This window comes from Idiotropiscis lumnitzeri, unplaced genomic scaffold, assembly GCF_059441095.1.
Source record: "Idiotropiscis lumnitzeri isolate Australia: NSW breed Sydney's pygmy pipehorse unplaced genomic scaffold, RoL_Ilum_1.0 HiC_scaffold_71, whole genome shotgun sequence".
Taxonomy (NCBI): domain Eukaryota; kingdom Metazoa; phylum Chordata; class Actinopteri; order Syngnathiformes; family Syngnathidae; genus Idiotropiscis; species Idiotropiscis lumnitzeri.
Genome location: NW_028283609.1, coordinates 15335 through 22220, shown reverse-complemented (window position 1 = coordinate 22220; position 6886 = coordinate 15335). Strand labels below are relative to the sequence as shown.

General features: G+C 38.1%; 1 long non-coding RNA gene across 1 annotated transcript; it reads left to right on the top strand.

Moving 5' to 3' along the window:
• The first annotated feature begins 953 nt into the window (after positions 1-953).
• On the top strand, positions 954-6645 carry LOC148315633 (uncharacterized). The gene is made up of 6 exons (XR_015840737.1): positions 954-1120; positions 1781-1900; positions 2508-2671; positions 3013-3201; positions 5476-5571; positions 6631-6645. It is a non-coding gene; the product is annotated as an uncharacterized LOC148315633 (long non-coding RNA).
• The last annotated feature ends 241 nt before the right edge of the window (positions 6646-6886 follow it).

Sequence of the window (6886 nt, the reverse complement as noted above, 5' to 3'; positions counted from 1 at the left end):
TCATAACATCAATAATTGTTTCATTTTTATTAAAAATTTAAATGCAGTAATGTACTCCAATCAAGGCTGATATTCCTTTATGTACGTCATTAATTTCCAAACAATATCTAATCTTTTTGTTCTGTGGCTTCAACATATTTATCATCTCATCAATATTAGCACCACAGAGTACTGAGTTTCGAGATCCTCACAATAGTCGTTCTCAAAATGATATTTTATTTTTATCAATTTAGCTTTGTTAAGGTAAGATATTTTATTGACAATCTAACATTAATATGCAAAGAACATGTACATTAGTACGAAATGTAAAAGAAAATTGTGGTGGGGGGGTGCGAATTGTTTTCTTCTTGGTAGGGGTAGCATGACAGGAAATAATTGAGAACCACTGGTCTAGTCACACACCAGCTCGGGTTCATTCCCTACCAGAGAAATGACATTCCATGTCCCCAGAGCTAGGCGCTTTATGTTGCCGGGGATTGGACTGCCTTTGACTGCCTCCTAGCTCAAAGGAAACCCAAATTCTTTGGTCCCGCCCACTGGTAGTGAGCCGAAGCCCTTGTATTAAATAATAAATAAATACATAAAATAAAAAAATTAATAAATTTAAAAAACAGACCGATCCACTGCTTGGGTTAGTTTGACCCACCTTGAGATCCGTTCCCACTCAGTGACAGTGTCTACAAGCCACTGCCACCAGGCCAGTGAACCCAACGTCCAGGCAGTGACAAAAAACGTGATCAAATTACATTGCTCATCATAAGGTGTTTGTGAGACGCTCTTTGTATGTTTCCTCAATTAAGACCTGTTTTCCATTGGTGTATTTGAAAAAAGTGGTGAACCTGTTAAATTCACTACAAAACGTTAAGAAGATGAAAGTAATGTTTGAAGGAATATTATTTTTCTATCGACATGCCGGCGGGCGGGCACAGATAGAGAGTGATAAAGCAGCACCACCCGCGCGGGGCGTGCTGACGAAAAGGCAAGCGCTCCTCCTCTCATCGCGTCCTTATTAAGACAGAAAAAAGACGCTGTTGAATTTTACCTATTCGCAGTTCGAGCAGGTGCTTAACGCTGGAGAATATCACCACTTCGAAGTTCGAACTGCTGTTGAAACGGAGAGGTAAGTGTTTTTCGTTGGGTTTTTTTCAAAACATGCGTCGAGTGCATTTGTTCATAGTTAGAGATAGTTGTGTGGAAAACACTATACAAAGTAGCACCATGGATGTGGGCCTACAACACTGGCCTAGCAAACATGTGCTCCTACATCGACATAATTGACGAGCTCCAGTTAAGCATTGAATAATTATAAAACGTCATGGTGCTTTTACTCATTTAAAGAACTAAACCGACGCGTATTGTCATCCGGTGGTCAGGTTTGCATTGAATGTGAGCACGAGGGACGCTAGCTTGTTGCGTTAGCTTTGCGGAGCTAACAGCTTGCACTTTTGTTATAGAACCACAGAATGCAAGTACTATGATAATTTCTGTCATTAATTTTTGTGTAAGACACGATGTTCACTGGTTAATTACATGATTCTTAAAGCAAAGGTTACTGTGAATGCAATTTTGGTAAGATTTTTGTAGTCACACTGCATAAATCTGTCTGTGTCTGTTGTTTAAACTTCAATATAAACTATTATGGTTGAAATCGTTAATTGGGATGGAGGAATTGATGTTTTTTTAATTTATAATTTATTTTTCTTACACTGATATTGTTAAAACTCCATTTAGCCCATAGTATTAATAATTCTCAACACAATACTGTCTTTTTTCTTTATAGAATAAACAATGCCTTCCCTGAGATGCAGGAAGTCCCCAAAGCAGGATACTATTGAACATGCAGTCAAGGGTCTGGACAAGACTGCAGAGTTAGAAGCGAAGAATATAAACTAATTTAAAGGTATGATGTTAACGCTTTTGCTAAGATATATTATTGTTTTCTGATAACCAAGCTGACATCGTTTTTTAAGTGGTTATTTTACATTAAGAGTGTCTTGACCTTTTCTTTTGCCACTTTTGTCAGTTTCAAGTTATTTCAGTGAGTGTGAAACCTGATGGTAGGAGTTCTATCTAAATTAAGGCTGTACTTGATGACGCCCTCCGGCATTTTTATACCACAATAGACCGGTGAACAAGTCCGATATTGATAGTCTAGTGTAAAGCACGTAATACGTCACAGAGATCACGTGACGCGATCCAATATGACTGTGTACAGTGTATGTCATTGTTTTGAAACTAAATAATCTTAAAGTTTTTTTTTTACGTAACCAGGTGCAATTGACATTTGTACTTTCAGTCCTAATACATACTGGCTAATGCAATGCTGGAAAATGAATTTTGGCTGGTCTGTTCCTTTAAAATCATAAAGAAGGGCTCTGCTCTATCCCTCACAAGAAGCAATGTTTCAAACCACCCTACATTAGTATAGTGGCCCAAATGAATATGATGACTCCTTATTTGTGTGCTTAAAAATATGACGAAGCTAACTTGATTTCCCTGTTAACTAGGTCGAGGAGTATTTACCAAGGCCCCTTTCAGGAAAGACGACTTTATTCTTTATTATGGAGTACAGAGGAAAATTGATAGATTCTGATGAATCTCAACGCAGGAAGATGGATGGAAGAGGCACTGTCTTTTTGTTTGACTTCCGCCGGCAAGAAAAAACTTGGAGGTGAGGCAAAGATTGAGATGTTATCTTATTTTTGTTTTTATTTAAAAAAATAAACACATACTCATCCCATAAGTGTTAGGGGAAAAATCATTCTCTAAGCAAAAATGTATAATTACTTTTATTCATGCGTTGAATCTGTACAAATGAAAATATAGATCATGAAGTCTCAAAGACAAGCTGTTACTAGGGTCTGATTCCAATAGAAATTTCTTGTATGATTTGATTTAGATTTAAAAATTGTGGATTTCCTATTTTTATGTTTTGTGTACACAAGATTGTCTCAAAGATTAATTTCTGACATTGTTTGAATAATTGTTTTTTTTTTTTTAATCTATTTTAAGTGTTGATGCAGCTCAAGAAGATGGCAGTCTGGGAAGACTGGTTAATGATGACCACATGCACCCCAACTGTAAAATGAAGAAGATGACAACAGAGGACAGACCACACCTCTGTCTGTTTGCGCTCCGAGACATTGATGTTGGCGAAGAAATAACTTAAGACTATGGACCAGCTGGCCTTGGAGAACACAGGTTTGTAAGATGCATCTTTAAGTACAATAACAGAGCCCACTTGTGGTGTTCTGGTGATGTAGTTTCCAATTAGTTTGGCAATCTAATAAATGTATGTGAGGTTTCTATGGAAGTTGAACATGCTGACTGACTGGGGGAGTTCTCCATTGTCCACTATCTGTAATTCAAATTTGTGGGTCTGAGTCAAAGTTTGGCTCTGCAGGAACAACGAACTGGTCAGGGAGTGACAGTATTACAAAGTTCTGCGTTACTCCTTTCTGGGCGGTGGCCCTGTTAGGCCATCATATGCCATATTGCAAATATCCCCATTGTGGGACTAATTAAGGACATCTTTATGTTGTGGTTTCCCTACCAGAACCAGCACCAACCCTGTATATTCATGATATAAAACACTGTTTCAATTTGATATTTAGCCTTTCTATACTGTAAAAATAGAAGACCCCAGGCTTTCCTGCGCGCCCTTGCCCAATTGGTGGTGTTCAGGAGACAACCTGGGACTGAAATATCAGTCACAACCAGTGTTGTTTTCGTCACTGATGACTATGACGAAAATACTTCGTTAACGCCCCTTTTTTAATGACGATGACAAGCTATACGAGGTTCTTTTATGACGAAAACATGACGTGATGTACATGAATTTTTTTCGTTGACTAGACAAAATTGTTAGCATGTGGTTCATAAATTATTTTATGTTGCTTTTAGTGAAATAAAGCCACAACAGTTGCCCAACAAAATGTTTTGCTTCTCTGCTTATTTTGGAGCAGTGAGTATTGATTCCACTGTTGCCACTTTTTTCTGTTTGTAATGAAGAATCCTTAGTAGTCCATCCAAAAGTCTTTGTTATTGGGTGGAAACCTTGAATGCCTTGTTTTAACTCAAATGGACTTAAACCCATCCATCCATCCATCCATCCGTTATCTGTACCGCTTCTCCTCACTAGGGTCGCGGGGGGTGTTGGAGCCTATCCCAGCTGTCTTCGGCAGTAGGCGAGGTACACCCTGAATTGGTGTCCAGCCAATCGCAGGACATGCATAGACGAACAACCATCCACGCTCACACTCATGCCTCGGGGCAATTAGAGTGTCCAAGCAACTTGCCATGCATGTTTTAAGAATATGGGAGGAAACCGGATTACCCAGAGGAAACCCACGCAGGAAGGCCGGAGCCAGAATCGTACCTACGACCTCAATATTGTGAGGCCATCATGCTAACCAGTTGGGCCACCGTGCCGCTTGGACTAAAACCTTTGTGAATAAATTGACGAAAACTAGGGTAAAACTTTTTTTGCGTTTCCGTCGATTAAAACTGGACTAAAACCCTTTTTTTAGTTTTCGTTGACTAAAACTGGACTAAAACTATAACGAATTGGGATGACTAAATGTGATGTAAACAAATCAGCACTTTGTCCAAATGACTTGGACAAAATCTAAAATGCCTGCCAAAAACAACACTGGTCACAACACGTGTCTACAGAAGATTAATTGGCATGGGCGAAATTAATTAGTTTTATTTCATTCATGAGCTTATGTTTTGTTTTGGGTGGCTAAGGCTTAAAATGTGTAAAAATCTAATCCAACCTCAAATATAATTAATTCAATAAATTTATGATGCTACTAAAACATCGAAGCAGCCTCCTCCAGGCTTTACAGACTCAGAAATGGAGGTATGCGTATGGTGTGCTCATCCTGTCGTGTCTCGAGATGTTAAAATTGCAGTTAGATAGACGTGTGCTGATTAGACAAGACTTCTAATATATCTGGTGTCACAGGATATTTGTCAGTGAATGTGTATGTCTGGTTTGAGGCTCACTCAGCTTTTTCTTGTGTTGTGGGGTCCAGTTGAGTTGAATTGCGAGTCAGGTATGTTGGCCATCTGACACCCAACTGTCAGGTTTGCGTTCGTGGGGACCCCGTAGAGCCATTTTTATTGTTGACATAAATCATAGCTAATCATCTTTTCCTTCATTATCATATGAAATACAGTTAGGAGTTGTATGTGCCTTTACTATGTTATAATCTTAGAACCTACCAGCCACTACAGCTGTCCGACAAGAAGACTTTTGGCTGTCCTGTGCTCCATTGCGGCCCTGGTGGCGTTCAAAAGACAACCTGTGACTGAAATATCAGTCACAACATATCTCTACTGAAGATTAATTGTCATGCGCTAAAGTAATTGGTTTTGTTTCATTCGTGAACTTGTTCGTTAAAATGTGTAAAATTCTGATCCATTTTCTTTTTTTTAATTCATTAAATTAATATTCAACTTGTTCATTAGGATGGAGGACAACCGACAATGACTGAATCGGCTGAGGTTGATGCCACCAGAACATCGAAGCAGCCTTCTCAAGGTTTGACAGACTCTGAAAAGGAGGTATGCGTATCATGTGGTCATCCTGTCGTGTCTTGAGATGTTAAAATTACAGTTAGATAGACCTGTGCTGGTTGGACAAGTTTTCTAATATATCTGGACATAAATCGTAGCTAATAATATTTTCCCTCATCATCATATGATATACAGTTATGCGTAGTGTATGTCTTTACTATGTTACAATCTAAGAACCTACCAGCCACTACAGTTCTCTCATTGGGAGACTTAAGCTTTCGTCAGGCTGTCGACTGCTGCATTGCCCTCTTATTGGCTTTAAGTACACAACCTGTAACTGAATTATCTGTCAGAACAGAACCTATGTGTCCACAGCAGGTGATTTGGCATGTGGATTCTTCAGATTTTTAGAAAATAGGTAAAATTGTGATCAAAAGTTTAAAATGTATAAAATTCTGGTATAGTTTGCAATAGTATATCTATTAAATCATTTCAAAACTTCTTAACAAGGATGGAGAACATTGGCTGTGACCGAATTGGTTGAGGTTTACATTACCAGGACCATTGAGCAGCCTCCTCGGGATCTACAAATTTAGGAATGAAGATATGCATCCCATGTTACAATCCTGTTATGGCCCGAGGTTTTGAAGTTGCAGTTACATATTGGGCTGGGCGATATGGCTGATAAGTACATAGCGATATAAGTATTTCATATGGGTCCATCGATACACATTGAATTCTTTTTTCATATTATTTTATTCATTATTTTTTTTATTTTCCAATATTTTCACTGCCCTGTTAAAAAAACATTTAATGTAGTTTTCCTCCCGGGAGCTTTTTGTTACGGTCAATTAAGTGTTTTTGTTAAATATAGCTGCGTAGAATAATTATATGCATTATTATCGTACCACAATGTTTTGGTTTTGCAAATAATTTCCTAAAATCATTCTAATTTTGTTATTACATTATTTTGTCATAATATCATTCATCAATATTTTAGTTTTTTTTTTTTTCAAATAGAATTAAGACCTTTTTCTGTGCAGATTCCTCTGGGGATTAAGTATTTAATGGGTTCTCAATTTTCTCTTGGACTCTGATGCAACCCAGTCTCCTCCCTTGGACAAAAAATATGGGCTGAATCTTCCTTGGAATAACGACACAGATTCTGACGAATCATTGTCAAATCCTGCCCCTGAACTTTGTGCCTCAGACCCAGACCATATTACTATCCCAAGGCTCAGGAGGACCAAAAGTATACAGGTAAACAACCCATATAGATTTCAGGGAATCTTACAAGCAAATTGCATATATTTTATTGGTCTCCTGCCTTCTATCCTTTATATTTCGTTGTTGTTTTTTAGAT